General features: G+C 40.3%; 1 protein-coding gene across 2 annotated transcripts in view; it reads left to right on the top strand.

Annotated features, from left to right (window-relative positions):
* The window catches only part of BMPER (BMP binding endothelial regulator), a 147,444-nt gene that overhangs the window by 53,099 nt on the left and 73,996 nt on the right, over nucleotides 1-20,349 (top strand). The window lies entirely within an intron of this gene.

Genomic DNA, 20,349 nt, shown 5'->3' with positions numbered 1-20,349 from the left:
GCAGTAGTGGAAGGGAAACTGAGAGGTGCTGTGAGGTATGGAGTACTGACCTGGAGGGGAGGCAGAATGGGCAAAAAGGTGAGCAGTCCAAAAGGCATTTGCTTAGGAAGCTGAACAGAATTTGATAAAAGAAAAATGTGAAGCAGCCAGATGGAGAAATGGCTTCTTATGCTCTTAGGCAGGAATTCCCTCTCTTAAAACAGTTCTTTGAGAAGTTGTTGGCTAATAAGAGCAAGACAGCGTCTCATTGATGTCATGCAAACAGGAGACAGCCTAAAGAAATCACCAGTAGGAATGTGCAAGTCGGAATAGAATAAGATTTGATTGTATTTTGGAGTGAAATAAACTACTGTGAGACACAGGCAGCATTAGCAGTGATTTCATGCTGGGTGAAGCCAGCAGTGCCTGGGAGGCATGAGATCAGGATATTTCCAGTCCAGAAAGATTCCTGTTGAACTCTGGGTGGTAAGCAGCCTGACGATGCTCTCACTGTAGAAACGCTGTAACACGGTTTGCATTCCTGGGTGGGATAGACCTGAGACTAAGATTTGCTTTTGGGTTCTGGATTTACTAAATCTGGAATTCCCCGTGTTTTAACAAATGTCCTTCTACTGTAGTAGCATTTTCTTTGGCATGATGAATGGGTCAGTGCATATAGGGTGTGCATGACACTGTTACTTAGATCTAAGAGGCTCGCCAAATCCTCTGTGGTGCTTTAGAAAGAGCCCCAGGCAGTTAATAAGCGATGGTTTGGCCTACATATGGGAGAGCTGCTTGATAACTTATGTAACTACTAGATGGAAAAAAAATTAAGTTTTAAGAACCATGTGTCATGTTCTTCGGGGAAGAAAGTATTCTGAGGGAATTGCATCATTATTATCCAACATATACATAGTACAGGTAATGCTAAAATTCATAGACAATATTCTCTCCTCTGTGCAATTTCCTCTACTAGTTTTACTGCGGCTCATTTACATTAAAACTTATGATTAAAAAAAAATGAGATATTTCTGATGTTTCAGTATACTCCAGTTAACTTTTGTATCCAAGTCAATCTAGCCATGGCAACGTAGACCATTGAATGGGCTAAGTGACACTGGAGAGAAGCTTAGCCATGCATAAGGCATGTTGTTAGTGAGTGAGCACTTGTGTTGTCAGCAAACGAGCTTGTGGGAGAGAGCATTTTTCTCTCCTTCGCGAATGGAGACCTCAGCTATAGGCAGATGTTCTCTTTGCTGACAGCTGTGCTGGTTACGATGTTACCATCTCCAGATGCTTGATTTTCCCATCTTGCATACATTCCTGTCTCCTGAGCTCCACCAGTGGAAGGGATCCAGTAAGCACACACCACACACTAAATGGGCTTCAGGCAAAGGCAGCTGTATAATCTCAAGCAGCTGAGATAGGTGGCTGGAGATAACCTGTCTGCCTTTGCCTGAAGCTCATACAGCCCTTTTCCTTGGCAAAACTCATAGTATGGGATAGCCTCCAGTTACCAGTGATTAGATCTGGAAGGCAACCTTTAGCTGGTGGTCTTAGATCACAGATACTGCCTGTATTCACACCTACCCCTTCCCTTCTTTTGGTCAAGAATGAAGTAAATATACATTTCTGAATGGAATTAGCAAACCTAGTTTGGAAACCTTAAACTGGCCTAATGCTGAGCACAGATCTCATGTCAGTAATCAGGCCTTGGGAAGGCTGTTTTTTTTCTTGCTCTATTTTATGTTATGGGGAATCAGTGCCGAGAATTTCCTCTCTCTGTGGTGCATGATCCAAACTTACCTGTACTTGATTTCTGTTGGGAAAATTTTGCTCAAATAGGCTTACTCATCTATCCTTATCCCGAAAAGAGACAGAGGAGAGACTTTAAGCTTTCTTTATTTGAATAAAGGGAGAATCTAGTGGGGGCATTTCCCCTGTAGGGTCTCTCAATTCATCAAAGTTGAGTTACCTCTTTTTCTTCTCCTTCTTCCTGACTGTATTATCACTCCTCCTTTCCTCACCGGCTGAAGTACTTGGAGTTTACAGACATCCCCATTTTCCTAATACATGTTCCCCCTAGTATGTGACCCCCCTGTGTGTCATACATTGCATGTATAATTAACTAACTTTGTGCTGCCCAGGGTAGAGATGCTAATATTGATTAGCCTATTAAGCCTGTGCAGTAAGCCCAAAGTTTGTAAGTTCAAGTTGTCGATCAACCTTTGTAACTGAAGCCTTATGTGGTGAGAGTTTACAGACACCAAGTGGAGAGGAATTTGCAAACTTCTGTACAAGTTTGTGAGCAAGGACACCTTGTTTGCAAACCTCTCTGCAATTAGTTTTGTTTGCAAGGACATCTTGTTCATAAGCCTCTTCTATCTCAGTTACCCTTGGAGTTAAATGGATAGCAGCTTACTGCAAAAGATCAGCCAGAAGATTGCTAGGCTCTACTTCATTGCTGTAGATGTTTGGAGGTGCCTAGAAGAAATCTCCTGTGTACTTGCAAGCAGTTTCCTAATTAAACCTACAGATTTCAGCTACCTCCATGGAACTGTTTAATGCTCTTGCCTAATTCAGCTCCCAGGAAACAGAGAGCTGAGCAAGAGAAAACAAAGGTGCAGGGTGGCATGGAGGTGGGAGGATTTGGCTGAAGGATTGACTTGCAGAGCTGCATGTTGCCCTGTTCCCAGCCCTCCTGATGCCGAGGCTGCATTAAAGATTCCTGGGAACCCGGGGGAGAACCCAGCAGAGATATTGCTGCATGAATTGCTGTTACTGGTAGTCACTCAGGCTCATTGCTGAACAAACAGCTTCATAGCACCTTTAGTGTCACCAAGGAGGGAAAGGCAACCCAGGAGAGGGGGACTGGATCTGCAACATGAGATTTAAAAGTCAATTTAAGTGTTTCTGTGAAAAACACAAATCTCTGAAGATGGGAAGGAAAAGAGAAAAGTCTGAGACAACAAAAATAAGAGACTCATGACATGTAGTTGTGCTGGAAATCGTGTTGTTCGATTAATTTCCACTGGACGCTAGTATAGTTCTGTGTTTGTGCTTAAATGATCATACCCACAAATAAGTCTTTACCAGGGGAAGTGACTCCTGGGAGCTTTATGATGCATCTGTATTTCTCTGAGCCACACTCTTGGGGCTATGTATAAGGGGCAACATTTATTCCAGGTGTACAATAGCGAGGGCATTTGACTTTACAAGAGGGTCTAAGGAACTTATTTAAAGGATTTGTTAAAAATTCTCAACTAAGGGAAAGGCAGCAAGGATGAATCAGAGAAGAATTTTTGCTCATATTGAAGATTCCTAACAAGGAAGTGCCACAGAGGCTGGTTGTTCAGCAACAGCCAAATTCCCAACAGCATGTCTCAGTTCAACTCTTTACATTTTTAACTTTTAAGTTCAAATAAACATTTTCTAGGGAAGAGTTTACTGCTGTTTCCCGGCCTTTTCACTCCATTTACTTCACTTCTGCTTGTTGAATCACTCCATATAGGAACTGTCTTTAACTTGGTTGATTAGAAACATAGAGAAGTGGAAGTTACAGATTTCTTTTAGTATTACTGGTGGGAACAAGAAAAGGAAAGAACTGTGTTTTTTCCTTTGACATTTCACAAGTGAAACATTTATTTAAGAATATGTCAACTGTTGATTTTATGATGCACTTACTTCTTCTAACTTTTGCTGGAGGAGGCCTTCAGTACTTATCTTCCACATATACTGTAGGCAAAAAAAAAGTTTTTTAGTTTACTGCATTTGCAAATAGTTGCAAATAGCATTTCATTGTATCTCACTCGAATAGCACTCTGAAGCCCTGTTTGCAATTTAAAAAATTGACTCTGGGGAGAAAAAGTGCTTTTTCTCTCTTTCTTGTCATGGTTTTGCAAATGGGACAAAATGTATGGTGCAATCTGTAAAGAATTTGCACTACAACATTAGAATCCCTCACTGAGTGTCTGACATCTGTACAGGTTTTTTTTCTATTTCCATTCTCTTTCACTCCTTTAGAAACAAAGTGGATTATTACTTCTGGAAAAGAATCCATTAAAATCACTTGCATCGAATTTAGCCTTGGTATAAGCACCTGCTATTTTGCTGTTCAAATTGCCTGTGTTAGAATGGCATTTCCCTCTGTTGTGTGTGAATTTGGCCATAATGCCTTAATTGACTGCTCTGGAAAGCTCCTGGACTCTTCTTGATAAATCCCTGCTTTATGAAATATCCTGTCTGAGGCCTTGCTTACACAGAGTCCATTGTAGCTATGTAAGAGTTCTGGTGCTTTTGAAAAATCTGAGTTATTTTCTGAGATTTACAGTAAACCTGGAAGGAAGAAATAAAAGAAAAAAGTAATTCATGACAGAATGAGATCATTACAGAATACACCGATTCTTTTAGAATTTCCTATAGAAGAAAAAGAAAGAAAAAAACACACAACACAAAACGCTGAACTTACAGGGAAAGAAACCCATGCAAACAAACAAACAACCCACCAAATGTAGCATTATCATGTTAGGAGTTTGTATAAAAATTTACAAACGAGGAGTCCAGAGTCTGCTTCAGATACAGTAGTTGCTCATACTCTACAGTGATAACGTGACTGATCATCCTTCCTTGCTTCCTCTTGGAAAAGGAGGGGAAAGAGAAAGTGGTAATATATCTTCTGTTGCTAATGCTGATATGTGATCCAAAAGGGATTTGAGCCAACTTGGAGAGCTCTTTGAAACCAGCAGTAAAATTAATTAAGAATGTTTGAGAGGGCCATGGATGGGGGGGGGGATAATACAGAGAAGATTTCAGTTAGCTTTGAAGAAGAGCCTTTCCTAAGCAAGTGTTTCACATTTGGGAGGAGAGCTGGGGGGAGGATGGAATTGAAAAATAATCCCTTTTTCTTTACATTTATTTGGGTTTATACAGATTGTTTAAAACAGAAGAGAGTTGTGGTTGAAAGTCTCACAAACACACACACAAATCATAGTGTTCCCAGAAAGAATGCTGGATTTTTTTTCTGTAACTTCTTTTAAAAGACAGTCCTTTTGCACCTCTTTCAATGTCATGGCCCATGGCAGCGGGTTGGAACTAGATCATCTAAGCTATTCTATGATTCTATGATTCGTGAAGGGAGCATTCTGAGGGATGCTCTCAGATGAATTGCTCTTCATTCTTATTTTGCTTCTTCTATTTCATTTTTGCCTAAGGAAGAAACCTTGTTATGCCTGTGCCAAGCTCTGGGACCTACTCTGCCTCTCCTAGGTTACTTTTCTTTCTAATGTCACCTGGAAAGCACCTGGCACTTGGAAGGTGATGGCTGCCCTCCACCACTGAAAATCTCTGGAAGACCTTCCTTCCTTGAAAAGCACAGTACACTTTTGAGTAGATTTGGATTGTTTTCTGCTTTGCAAAAAAAACCTCATTAGTGTAGGGGAAGACAGTTTGCACTTGCAGATTACAATCTGGACAACCTTACTGCATGATTTAGAGGCACTGGGAGAAGTGGAAGTCCCCAGACGAAGAATAACTTTTTAATCTAATCTTCTCAAAATATAATCTTTTGCGAATCCTAACCAGGATGTGGCAGAGTTATGCTAACACTTGCAAAAAATTCAAGCTTATCTTCTGCAATCTGAATATTCATGAGAGAAAAAGCATTTTCTCCTAATGAAAACACAAAATTATTTTGAAAATAAAGTCCCTGTAGAGTCTTTGAACTACAAAGGAAGCGGAGTTGCCAATCAGACTCTGTGATACTATTTAAAAAATACCAGCTTGCTGTCAGTTAAAATAACTTTTTAAAAAATTAATATTTGGTTGATTCTGAAAATTAAGAGCTCAGGAATATTAAGCACAGTCAATAACAGAAGTGCTTGTCACCACCAGAAAAAAGAAAAATACAAAGTCCTTAGCAATGGCTGTCCTAATATCAGTTTAACTTGGAGACGGAATTGCAGAGAACTCATGCAGGCTCACTTGGCAACTCTTGCCTTTTTCAGTCCTCTGTTTCTATCATCCCTTGCTATTTTTAGACCCATCTGTAAAAATATGTTTTTGCCAAAGAGCAAGGGCAAGATAACTTGAAGAAAGTATGTGAGCAAATAAAGAAATCAGAACGCTTACAGGACAGTCGTATGTGCAGCTTTGTCAAGCTGCTTCCTATTCATTCCCCTAGCTTTGTCTCGGTGTTGTCTACTTAAATAATAAATCTGCTCAGGCAGGAATGTTGTCTTTTGACTTTCTTGTATATGCATAAATCTCACATCACAAAGTTCATATCTATATAAGTACATAAATTATTCTTACAGCAGAAGATCTGCACTCCCTCACTAAGAGGAAAACTGGAAGATTTTGTTGTGTCATTTAGCGGCAGTGCTTGGTACTTGCGCCTCTAGCAGATGCATGCAGTTTCAAGTTCTCAGCCCATGGTCTGCCCTTTCTGGGACATATTACCTCAGGCATGGTACCATGCTGTTGGGCCAGAGAGGCCGGCATGCAAGCCATAGATGATGTCTCATCTCTAACCTGCTCAAAATGGGAAAGGGGATTTGTCAGCAGCTTTCTGTGCATCCATACTGGTCTTATCATCACTGAAATGTCTGGGGTAATAAGTGGAGAGTATTCTGATAGCTGGCTACGGAGAACAGCTACTATTCTGGGTAGGACAGCATCTGTTATTTGACCTGGGCATTTTATATACTGTTGAGTAGACCTCATGGTCTCCACTGGAAAATCCTTTATTATGTTGGGAATGTCTTGGATATTCAAAAAGTCTCAAGAAGCATGGGCTAGTGATGGGTATGTGATTTTTGTTTGTCTTTTCAGTGAGTTTTCAGTTTCTGAAAAAGTTCAAGAAACTTTTCAGTTTCTTAACTAGTGTGGTCCATTCTTACAATCTAATTTGCTCTAATTGGTCTTTTGCTCTAATTGATGGATGATTTATCTTGAACTACTAATGGCTGCAACCTTCTATTAAGCTGCACAGAGGTTTCACGGCCTGGTTGTCCACAACTGTCCTTGAACAGATTAATTTGACTTGCATTTCTTTGATATGCAATCTGAATCCAGAGTGCCCCTCTGTCATATGGAGTAAATCCTAGGAGGTCTTCTCTGGGTGTAGTGAGTAAGTCACACAGCTTCATCTACTTCATATACTAATGTTACGGTGTAGATGATGAAAACACAACAGTTGCCATACAAAATATATGGAAAGGAAGAATAGCATGCTAACTGTGTGATCTAGAAGGCTGGGATTTTTCTTGAATTTTGTAGAGAATTTTGCTTTGTGTTTTATTTTTTTCCTCTCTCTTTCTCCAGTAACAGCTACATACAGTTCTTTTGTATGGCATCTCTTGAGCAAATACCAATTTGCAGAGGTGGAGTAGTCAGTTGGAAAGTTCCTGGAGGGGAAGTGAAAGCCTTCCTCATCCCATAAGGCCATGGAAACCAGCAGCTCTGTGTGTCTAATCAGACCTAACACGTGTAGCACCAGTGACTATGCTAATAAAACTGTCAGGCCTTGGGATTAGTAATTTTGATTCTTTGTAAGATTCTTTGTAAGAAAAAAGAAACTCTTCTTGTGGATGAAAAATGATGTGTGAATCTGTAAGGCTGGGCTGAAAAGAAGCAGATGCTGACATTTCTAGAGTTAATATTTTTGCCGTAAAAACACATCTGTCATCAGCCTCCACTTATAAGAGCAGAGGAGCACTTATCTAAATAAACATGGCAGCTGTTTTATATGATGGGTCTGTTTTTTAAATAGTTAAAATCATTGTATCATTTTGAAAGGTATAGCTTCCATTAGTGTTAACTTAAAATATTAAGTTGGAGTGTGTAGCTGTTCTCTGCTTTAAAATAATTTCCAGTGACACTTTCTCACATTATCAAAAACCATTCCTGAAAGGCCAGAATGAGTAGAATGAAAGTTAGTAACTGAAAGTGTATGAATACTGAGAATACTGCAAATGCTGAAAATTTGCTGAGGAGAAGGATGTGGGTTCAGGAGTATGTTAAAAAAATGAAGAGCAGGGAAAAAAAGGCAAGAATGTTTGGGCAAGTAAATTGTCAGAGTTCTCTGCTGGTGGAATAAGGATTGCCATAGAAATAATTCACAATTTTTGAACTGTCTTAGTTCACTAATTAACTCCTTTGCTGTAGTTCAGCAAGTCCTATGCATAAAAATGTATGAGTGTGTTTCCTATGGAATCTATAATGAGCTACTTTAAATGATTTTAAGACCATTTTATATCATCAGACAAGTACAAAGGAGACTTACCAGTAGTGAGGACAGACATACACTTGCAACCCAAACCAAATTTTATTTGCTTTCTTATTAACTCTGTTAGCCAATGGCTTTTGATGAGGGGACAGTATGTGAAATACAAGTATGTGCTGTAATTCACATTTGCAATTGCCTGGGATATTACCCCCATTCTTAGACTTAATAAGACCTTCCTCTGTAAGAAGTCCCAAGGTTACTGTGCTGTGTTCTAAACGTACTCCACATGGCCTTGTGAAGTAGTTAGATATGAGACTATTCAGTCTATGAATGTCATGTGAGCTTAGCTCATAGGTAAGTGCCAAGCTGCTTGGCTTGTCATACTTGTGTTGATCTGGAGCAAGAACAGCTGCAGACCTTCAGGCAAGAACTGGCCTGGCCAAACTAGAATCAACTTTAGAGTGCTTGGTGACTAAATGGTTAAATGTTTATTTGTGTGGGTTCTATGTCCCCAAGAGACATATGTTCTTTATAAATCTGGACATCAGCGTTTTACAGATGCATTGCAGCCAATGAGAAGTCAGCAATTAGCAACAGGATCCCACCCATAAATTAACAGTGGTATCTGAATATGAACTTTGTTGGGAAAAAGTTGGAAGACAGAGGAGACCTGAGTTTATGACATAGTCCATGCATCCATGTAAAGAAGAAAGAGGACTTCTCAGGGTGGCATCCACCCTCTCCCTGTGTGTGTGCAGATGGTTTGTAAGCTAGGAAGGAGGGAAGAATTGTGATTCCTCTACCAGTCTTGCTAACTAGGACTGTAAAGTGTCAGGATTTGCTACTGATGCTTCTGTAAATCATTATCCGTGAATAAGGGAGAAAGTGGTAGAAGAATTGTGACTGGTAAATGAGTCCTAATCAAAGTGCTTCCCAAGGCTTTTCCTGGAGACCTGCAGATTCCTCAGCAGCCCTTTCTAAGGCTTGTGTTTAATACCAAAATGTGTGATTTTCTCTTGATCACAGGCTAGAGCCTGTACTGTACACTGGTGTAAAGCCAAGCCATTTCTCTGGGGAAGGGCATCTCTAGTTTAGTACAAAGTAGTGGAATTGTGAGCAGTGATAATGGAAATGCTTCCATGCATGAGTCCCACTGACCTATGGCAGACTTACTTCCACACCACCTCAGGCAGACTACAGCTATTCCTGTTACTGTTTCATGGTTTCATAACCTATTGGTTTCATAAAGGCGGCACAGTTTTCTTAAAATCTTATTTCCAAGCAATCCTTTGACTGGGCTGTGGTTTAACAATTTCTCCTGCTGAAGTCTCTGTAACACTTAGAGTGTATTTTTAACTCTCTTTGCTAAGTGCTTGAAACGAACAGAATCTCCTGTTAATAAAAACCTTTGATGGATGCATTAAGAAAGCAGTGCATAGGTAATCCTATATTTGCATTAAGGAAGCAGTGCATATGTAATCCTATATTTCCAGTGTTTACCTCAGCAGTACACGTAAAGCACATTTAAGGAGTGTGCATGCATATATAAAGGTCTTGTAAAATGCCAGAAGTAGTGTATTTACTATTACTATTAGGCCTACTCTGAAAATAATGTCTCCTATTTTATTTTATTATCTTGGCCTATGAGCCCAGAGGCAGATGCCGATGGTGTGGGAGTAGAAGTTGAATCTTCCCACCAATATTCCATTAAATTTTGATGCCTTGTGATAGATGACAGCAGAGGGGCAGTCTGACAAAATGACATCTGACATAGAAGTGTATATGAAGCAAAGGGGTGTCACTGAATTCCAGCATGCAGAAAAAATTGTACCCATCGACATTCATGAACACCTGTTGAATGTTTATAGAGACTAAACAGTGGATGTGAGCACAGTGAGGTGGTGAGTGGTGTGTTTCAATTATGACAACAGCGATGTGAAAGACAAGCCATTTCACACCATGAAATGAAGTGCATCTTGATCAGCTCATCCTCATGAATCAGTGGATTACAACCAGGGATCTGAGTACAGAGCTGAATATTGGCTTCAATGCATTGGAAATGATGGCTCCAGCATTAGAATATTGCAAAGTTTGCTCCAGGTGGGTCCCATGAATGTTCACTCAGGATCAGAAAAAAATACTCTATGCAAGTTTGTCAGGATCTACTGAACCAATACAAGGCTGAATGTAAGTTTCCTGACAAGATGTGTCAAAACAACAGTCCATGATGACATGTGAGTTTCCCACTGAAGAAAAAATTCAAGACTCAGCAGTTAAAGTAAAGTGCACTGTCTTGTGGGATAGGACAGGAGTGCTCTTTCTGGATTTCCTGGAACCCAGATAAACGATCATCTCTGACTTCTATATCACAACACCAACTAAGCTGAAGGCTCAAACTTCCAGAGTCAGGCCAGAGAAGAAGACAATGCCAGGCCCCACACCAGTTTAAAAACAGTGGAGCACATTGCCACTCTTGACTGGACTGTCCTACCACACTCACTGCACAGTTTGAATTTGATGCCTTCTAACTTCCCTCTGTTTGGGTCAATGAAAGATGGACTGTATGGGCAACTTTTTCCTAATAACAATGCCATCATAGCAGCTATGAAACTGTGTGTCATCCTTGTTTCAGATTTTGACAAGCATGGCATGCAGGCTCTTGTTCATTGCTGGTCAAAATGTATAGCTAATGGTGATGACTATGTTGAAAAATAGTGTTTTGTAGTTGAGAATTTGTGTGATCAAATGGTGCTATTGTGCTTTTTGTGTCTGTTTTATATCTGTAGTTTATATCTGTTTTGTATCTGTAGTTTTCATGGAAATAGATAAGAGGCATTACTTTTGGAGTGACCTACGTACAACAGGATCATTTATTTTACCACAGATGTCCTACAGATATCAGTGTGTTTTATCATCAACCCCTCAGGCTATGGCATCCATAAATTGTAGAAACAGCCAGTGAAGGATCAAGTGAAGGATTCAAGGAACGTTTGGATGTTGTGTTGAGGGACATGGTTTAATGAGAACTATTGGTGATAGGTGGATGGTTGGATTGGGTGATCCTGTGGGTCTTTTCCAATTTTGGTGATTCTATGATTCCATGATTCTGTGATTCTAAGTCAGCCTCTCCAGTATCTCATTGTCCTGGATCACTGATGTAGATTTGTTCTCTCTGCATGGAACAGTGACTTGGTGTGAATTATTCTGGCAGTTTTTGACTTAGTAACAACATTTCCAAAGTTAGGTGTGCAGGCACCATCTTCTAAATTGTGCCCTCTTTTCCTCTTCCAAGAACAACCTTAGTTGGTTTTATTCATGACCTTATTTAGACATTTACACCTCCAAAAATGAAGCTTCAAATCATGCAATGAAAGGAACTTCAATTGTCTATGAGAAATTATCCACACTGCTAAAAATAAAGCCTTTATTTTTCTGTCAAAATGTCAGATGTCAAAACTTGGGCATTTTGCAGTTTAATTCATTCTTGTCTTGCAATTTAGTTCTGCAGATAACTGAGGGTGACTTATTTAAAACTAATGTTGTAAGGCAAAGTTGAATGGATACATCTGTAGAGTTTCTTCTAGTGACCAAGTATTTAAAAGAATGATGATGAAGTGAGAGTCAGAGTTGTCACCTTTCTCAGGACCACAATGATACTAATATTCTGTGTGTGCAAGAAAGACGCCTGGGACGCTACAGGGATTTAATAACTGCATATCTCTGCAAACAGATTGTGCTGAAGGAAAAACTGTTCTCAGAGTCGGGGCCAGTGCTGTGCTGAAATGTGGGAACTGGGATTGGGGGTGAAGGCAGCAGTGATAGCTGCCAAAGTGTGGGGCTTATAGAGGCACCTTTTCCTTTAGGAAATAGCAAGGAAAGCTTGTAGGGCAACATCACAAAACTTACTCCGTGTACACACACGGACAAATGAAAACTTTTGTGCAAATTCATCTTAGGAAAAGGAAGTGTTATTTATTTAAATGCATTGTGTCAGTGGATATCATTTTGCAAGCATCAGGACTGGACTCTGAAACAACATGCAAATACAGTGATGGTGTATATACACAACTGTATACCCACTGAACTGTGATTCATGTGTTCTTAGTGCCAGTGAAAGCAAAGCAGCCTCCAGCTGATTAAGGGGAAAAGTCATGGCTGCTAGAAGCCAGGACCTCATTTAAAAGCTACTGCTCTGCTTCAAATAACTGAAGCTAGGAAAGTCCCTTCAATTGAACCCTAACTTTCTTGTTATCTGGGATGGGAGGTGAATAAGCTGAAGATTCTTGTTAGTGGCTTTTAATAGTTTTTCTGTCCAGAGACGGTTTCCAGAATAACATGTTTTATTGCGTTTTTTTCATAGAAACAGTAATTTTCAGAAGAGAAATAAATAATCACATGGCTCACAGCAAAGGTTCTGTATTCACGGGAGACCTCTGGTGTAACAGCTGAATTAATCACGAATAGCTGAACTCTCTCCTGCAGTGGCATGCCAGAATCATTTCCTTGCCAATGTCTTTGCTTCCCTTCTACGTCCCCACAAAGCTGCTGCTCTCTGCCCCTTCCTGCAGTGTGGGGCTGCTCCCTGGCCAGTCCCACCAAAGTCGTTGTCTTGCCTCATTTTTCAGCAATGTCCTGTTCGACTTCAGGTCTTGTGCTCTAAGCATTGTCCTCTGAAGCAGACTGACAACTAGTGGGAAGTTTCCCACTTTTTTTTTATGGTCTTTGGTACAGTCCTTTCCTATGTACCACCTTGAAATCTACCTCTTGCACCATGTGTGTTCATCTAACTTCCTGCACTATAAAAAGGCATGCTGCTCTAGGGTGTGATGTGTGGAGTGACATCCCTAGCTCCATTTTCTCTAGCAGCATTTGGAAAGGTGACTTTGTACTATTTGAGTGTGTCCTGGGCAGCAGCTGGAGGGAATCTAGAGGGCAAAGCACTGCCTATGGAAGGAAGTATGGTTCACAGAAAACACCAGGATGTGCTGGGAGGGTGTGTGAAGCGGTACCCATAGTTATGGCATGTATTTTAAGTCACTCTCTTAATGAAGAGAAAGTTTCAATTTCACAGGTCTGAAGACTTGATGCTACTATTCAGCATGAGATATATAAGGTGCAGCAACAGCTATCAGTTCAGTGAGATCTGCAGCACAGGAAGAGAGTTTGATTAGTACATGAAACGACAGGATGTAATAGAGGTGGTATGAAAGGATTTGGACTAGATAAAAGCTTGATTTCAGACGCTGGCCAAACTTCTCCTTGCTGGAAACAAAGACTGACCTGGTATGTAGCACTGGTATTATGGGAAGAGTTGAGAAAAGGATGATAGCTTTTGAGATACTCTCTCACTGGGAAAAAAGTTCTGAGAAGTAAGTTTTAACTGTTGTTGGAAATAACGTTCAGGATAACTAAACAGCCCACAAGAGTCCTTGAGGTGTGCTGTGAATCCAGACATCTCTGAGATGTAGAGAGAGAGAGAGAGTTATTGTTTTAGCTCACTATCAACTAGCAGAAGAAGGAATAGACATTTATATTACAGAGTTGAAAGCTCTGGCTTCTGCATGTAACTTTAGAGACATTAAAGAGTACCTAATGAAATACAGAATCGTTTGTGGAACACATTATTTCAGCTTTCAGGAGAGATCTGTGGAGAGAAACAGATCTACCCCTGGAAGAAGACTGTTGAACCGCTGAGGAGAATGATAAATAAAAAACAGATCCCAAAGCAGAACAAGTATATGGGCTCCAGCTGGAAGAATCCATCACTCAATTGCAGGCCAGTCTGGAACACAGGTATCATGAATCTGTGCAGGTACTGTGGAAAAAAGAGGAAAGTCAGGAAAAAAATGCCACACCTCATGGGAATGGTGCTATAGGTATCGGATACAGACCTGCCTCTTGTCTCATCGCCCCTGCTATCCTAAAACTAGAGATGTTGTCCCAGGAGCTGAAGTAATTAAGGTCTGACTCCACAGATGGGCTGCCTCTATAGCCCTTGCTCCTTTGTCTGCCCCAATGGCAATAATCTGAGCTCTCCTCCAGCTCCTCCATGACTTGAGCACCAAGCAACAGGCGTTGGGTCTGGGAGACACTGCAGACAGCCAGCTGCTGCCTAACACTGAGGCTGCTTTCTTGTGTCCCTTCTGGAAACTAGGTTTCTGTACTCTCTGCAGCCATCTGTTTTTAACAAAACATGTAGAAACTTGATGTCCTTGAGATTTTAATATCTCTGTGATTTTTGTTATTTTATATCTGTACCATTTTCAGTGGAATCCCTTGGTCATTTGTGGTTGGAGCTGACTGGGGATTCACAAGCTACAGGTGTGCTTGGTTTGTGCCTGCATAAACCTTCTTTCTTTAGGAAATCAGCCTGAAAGGAGAACACACTGTGATTAAACCTTTCATGGCTTCCAAGTGAAGAGGGGCTATTTACAACATTACTTTAAACAGAGCCAAAAGCCCTCAAATTGTAAACCCTGGAGGGGAGAGGGCTGCTGGCTGTTCAGCTGCTAGACTCTGCAGCTATTCTGTTGGGTCAGTGAGTGATTTGATTTCAGCTGGACTGTGAAGCCAGATGCAACATAATCCGAGCAACACTTCTGCACAGCGCTATTAGACCAGAGAAATATGACCACGTGCTGGTTGTGCTGAGCCCCCAGCTGAGAGCAGGGCTCTGCCTGACCCTCCCTGAGGAGCCCCTCAGTGGCTCCAAGAACTGTGAAATTTTAGGAGCACTGTCTCTGGCTGTGTATACTACAAGACAGCTACTGTGCAAAGCTTGATTTCCTTCTCCAGAATGTTCCTTTTTACCCAAGGCAGTAGGTACCTTGGTCCTCCACCTCCTCATGCAGGAGAGTCAAATTGTGTTTTGCAACCTGACCGCCTGATTTCGAAGTGGAGAACCATACCGCAGAATTGCATATTTCACCCTGCAAGAGGATGCTGTGATATTCCAAATATGCATTTGCAAACAAACACAGCATACCACTTCCTCTGAAAAAGAGATAGATATATTTTTTTTCCATCTAAGCAACCCCAGGAAATGTGCTGTCAAGTAGATGGCAAGACTGGGTTGACTTGGCACTTACATGAGTCACTTTGTACACAAGCTATTCAGTTGATTGAAAGCATGACTATTTCAGTGGCTTCATCCTGCCCTGAACTACTAAATAATGAATAATTTAGATAATTCATCAGCAGCTGGATACAACCACATACCGATTAATTTCCAGAAGAGGAAGGCCTTTGAGTTGCTGGTTTTAGGACAAGATGTTGCAACTATGTGATGCTTTGCAACATCACTTGCAATTCTCTAGATGCTTGGGTATGTGAATTTGTATTAGTTAAAGACAACTAATTAAATGTAGAATTAATGCAGCTGGATTATACAAGAAGTGCATCTAATTACTTGTATCATAAGGCTGCACATAAAGGGAGAGGTGATACAGATCAATGGAATTCTCTAGGCTTCTCTTGACTAAGACAAGGAATGTCATTGCATCAGATTTAAAGAAAACAGAGAAACAGTAGTTTAAGAATTGTGCGTTTACTTTGTCAAGAAGTTACTCCAGCAGTTTATTCGCAGGAATCTTTCAGTTTGCCATTTCTAATCTTTATGGATTTTAGCTAATGTTTAAGACGTTTAAGACAATATTTTATATCCATACTCATTTGCATGATCTGACAATAAAATGAAGAAGAGCACTTGCTGCATGTGCCAGTTCTTAGGACACACTTTAAGCTGTCACTGGAACCTTCTTCTAAAGCCTACCTATAGCAGCAATACCACAGAAAACAGGGTTTTAACATCTGGATCCAGAGTATAAAAATGAAGTGCACACAAGGCACTTTAAATACCTTTTGTGCTGAACTAAAGTTCAAGATCTCCTTATTCTGAATTTTATCCAACATTTTCTAAAGAGACATTTTTAAAATCCTTGTCTAGACAACATATCAAGCTGCAGGGATGTGGGAAGCTCTGGCTTGTCTGTCTGCCTGTTTGTTGTGCTGATTGAAATGCCGTTTGCTTTTGTGCTGAGAACTGTTTTGCTGCTTTGTTCACTTCCCCTCCAGTGACTATTCCAGGGAGTTGTCACTGTGCATGGTGTGGCTTTTGCAGGGACCCCCAAATTCTTTGTATGGATGACGGTATTCCCAGAGGCTGTCTGCCACACCAGAGTTCTTATAAGAAGAGGACTGTCATTTGATTTGGGAGATAACACCTATTTTATTTCCAAATAAAAGCTACACCCCAATTATGATATCCTCTCACTTCTGTGCGTGAAGGCTACCTCCAAGACAAATCAATAGTGTAGACCTGACTGTAAACCCAAGGCATCAGTTTACAAGTGTGTGATTCAAGGGGCCTTTTGAAGATGTTTGCATAATACATGTTGCTGACTAGTTTTATGTATTTAGTGCACTTTTGGATGGTAGAAGGAGGTCTTTACTGTCACACAATAATTAATACATCAGATATATCTCCTGGTGACCAAGAATTGTATACAAGCCAGTATATTATCCAGTTCATACAGGAGGTGTCATACACCTTAACAGTTATAGCATAATGAAATAGGAGTACTGGTATGTCTTCAACTCTTTTTTTTTTTTTCTTCTCTAAAATAGTAATACTCATTATCTGAATCTCAAATGATACACCTCTTCCTTTATCAGCAGATTTCTATTAATTGCTTTAATGCCCTGATTGTCACAAAAATAATAATTTTATTATTGTGGCTGTTCGTGGTGGCTATAGTCACAAACAAAATGCTAGAATAGTTAAAAGCAAACAGTCGTCCAACTATGTATTTATTTGGCTTTTCTTCCCAATAGCATGGGCAGACTTGCTCAGTGGTTGGTGGTCCTGCTGAACTTTCAAACGTATTTTTCATGCTGGTGGCTGTCATTCAAAGCTGCAGACAATCTTGAATATCTGTCTCAGTTCTTATGGCAACCCTTGTTAAGACATCACACTTTGCTCTAAATATCTGAAATATGTGTCCTGGAGTTTAGAGAAATGTAATCTTGCTATTTCTTTATAAATTCCTTATTTTTATTTGATAAGGATAGACTCATTTGGCAAGTGAAACCATTCACTCTTCTAAAAGGAAAGCGAAGAATAACTTATAATCCAATTTGGGCTGAATCTAGTCCCAGGACACAGACATGGTCTTCTGAAAAATTGATGGAAATTTTACTTCTGCTGGAGAATTTGCAGAGTCTTTCAAGAACAAGGTCAACACAGGGCAAAACTAGGGAGGAATCATTTTTAGATGGTTTACAGCTTCATTATTACACAGAGATAAAGCCTGAGAGTGAAAGGGAAAATTATACACTCACAAGAAACATGGCTCTTGAAAACTAAATGCTAACTAAAGTTAATATTTAATATTATTATTTTTATTTTATAATTCGTAATTTTATGGTTTATATTATTTAATGCCTATTATGAGTGACAAACAAACTGATAGTTCTCACAACCTCTGTAATGAGAAAGCCTCTGTATTTCTGATATTTTCATGAAATATGAAAATATTCAAACTTATCAATATCAAAATTGCTTTCAGAATCTGATTATGACAGGGGCAGCTCTGCTAACAGTACAGAATAACCCAGTTCAGAAGGGTTCACAAAGGTAGTTGAGGCCAACTCCTGGCTCCACTCAGGACTACTTAAAAATTAAACTGGATGTCTGTGGGCATTGTTCAATGTGATGGTCACTTTTCTTGCGCTCACTGTACAGGAAGACCGAGGCTTTTGGAGATTAATGGCATCAGCTCTTCAGCCTTCACAAGTTTTTGGGCAGACAGTCTTTTTCTGCAGGCATGTTTCCCTCCATCAGTCCTAGCACACAGGCTACATACACACCATACACTAGGCGTGTGTGTGTAGCCTGTCCCAAAACTACACCCTCTCTGTCATCACATGTCCCCACCAAAGTCTGACACAGCCTGGCTGTGTGCATCTTGTCTCCGCTGAGTTTCTTGTGTCCCTGCTGAACAGCAAAGTATCACAGTCAAAGTCAGGGTCAGAAGCGGATGGACGGACTGCTGAATAGCTCCATGATTTTTTTTAGGAAAGATTAAGGCAGTTCTCATTTTCAAAGAGGGGCACTTTATGGGAGAGTTAGAAAGTGCTGGTCCATCTTTGCCTCATTCCCATGTCTGTGAGAAAGCTGCTGAGACATGATGGCCCATATTGCCCTCCGAGCCAATTCCAGGGGTCCTCTTGCTTTGTTTTGCAGGTACGAGATGGCAGCAGGGATTATAGAGTTATTGTTTGCTTCCACCTTGGAAGGTGAACCTCTGCACTGTAGACCTCAGATTTCTTATGAAATCCATTACCTCCAGAGGACTGTGGACTGCGGCAGCATCCTGATTAAGGCTTCATGTAACTATCACTCAAGAATTTATTTGCCTAGCTCTTCAACAGTATTTCTCACAGGAAGCAGATGTCACTTGTACTTTATTGGTCCGCACTGGCTTCCAATTCAGGTTTGATTTTACAGGAAAGTGTTGCTTCAGACCTGGAACATTCTGGCTGCCTGGGAGATGCTACACTTAACAGGGAAATGCGAGCTAAAAGCTGTGGATGTAGTTGGGAGGTGAAGGAGGCAAGGTGTTAACTGTGCAATTCTTATCCTGTTTTATGTTTTCTGGAGCCAAACTTTTTGCTCTCAGGATTTATTTTTTCCCTTGCATTTTTAACGAACTTTTGTTATACTGTTTTTTCTGTACCATTCTATTTCATGCTCTATAATGAACTGGCAGTGTTAGGTAATCCTGCTTTGTGAACTAGCAGTCTGAATTTTTTAGTTTGTGAATATTGAATGTAGATTACTAAAGCTAAATACTTTTAAGAAAAATTTAAGAAAAAGAAGCTGATGGAAACATTGTGTAAATGTTGACATTTCTTTATAGTGTTCAAAGAGCTCTTAGGGCAAGTAGGGTTATTCTTACTTATTTGGCTCTTTTCAAATACATACCCTGTGATGATTTTTGAACTCAGAAGAGCATACCTGAGGCAGCAATGAGCTAGAAAGTTGTTTTACTGTTAAAATTCTAGCAGCATTACAAGTGGAATTGAGTGTAACAGTGGAGTAAGAAGAGACATGAAACTGGACTTAGACAAAAGTTCTGTGCAGAGGAGGCACTGGTTCAGTTATCACTGCTGGCATAAAAGGGAGCTATAAACAAAAGACAGAAATGACAAAATAGTTCATACTTTTTACTCACTAGTTATCCAGGACATTTCATATATATTTTTTAAAAAGTCTATGCAAAAGACTGCAAGGCAATGCCTCAGTATTTTGCAAGGCTGAGCTTTGATTCCATCTGTCGGAGAAGCAAGACTAGGACATTTCTGTAGAGGCATGGGATATGTGACTGTCAAATACAGAAGCAAAGTTTTTAGAGGAGATCTGTGATCACCATGTTCTGGAGCATTGCTTTATCTTCTGTGGTTGTATTCCTGATCCTGGCACCGGGTTGACTGAGGCCTCTTTGCTCTCCTTTGCAATTCATTGAGTTATCACCAGAGTCTGAACTTTGTCTTCTCTTAGCCTTTTTCCCTGAGCAGAGTGACAGGAGAGACCTTCTTTGATATTTATTCTCTCATCCTGCACCTGTGTCTCTTCTCACAGAGCTATTCCCAGAGCATCATAACTTCAGTGAAGAATTCATTTCATTTTGTCAAGTTTCTGGTCTGACCCTTAATTTAGAGCAGTCATTTCAGTCTACAATAACCTCTGTGTTTCTGCATGCAGCAGTGAATGAATTATGAGCAGTCCTTAGCCATGTGCATTCAGGATGCTTTGGTAGTCCCCTGGGACAGGTAGACTCCAGTGCCTGAAAACTTATTATAAAGTGGGGGTACAGTCAGCATGTTGTTTTCTGTGTAATAGTGCATTTGTGGATTTACCCGTATGTAAAAGCTTTTACATGATTCACTGAAGCCATTAGGAGTGGAATGGCATATCATTTCAGGCACAGAGCTCTTCAAAATGAACAGGTTTTTCCATCTTTCCCTAGGGAGCCTCAAGACGCATCCAGCATGTGCGTGGGAGGAGACTGTTCATAAGCTTTCCATCTCAGTATCCAGGAACACAAAGGTTATTGTTAGGATAAGTGCGGCTCTGAGTGATAAAT

The sequence above is a fragment of the Gallus gallus genome, chromosome 2 (genome assembly GCF_016699485.2).
Source record: "Gallus gallus isolate bGalGal1 chromosome 2, bGalGal1.mat.broiler.GRCg7b, whole genome shotgun sequence".
NCBI classification, from domain to species: Eukaryota; Metazoa; Chordata; class Aves; order Galliformes; family Phasianidae; genus Gallus; species Gallus gallus.
Note: the sequence above shows the minus strand (reverse complement) of the source record. Positions and strands in the feature narration are given on the sequence as shown.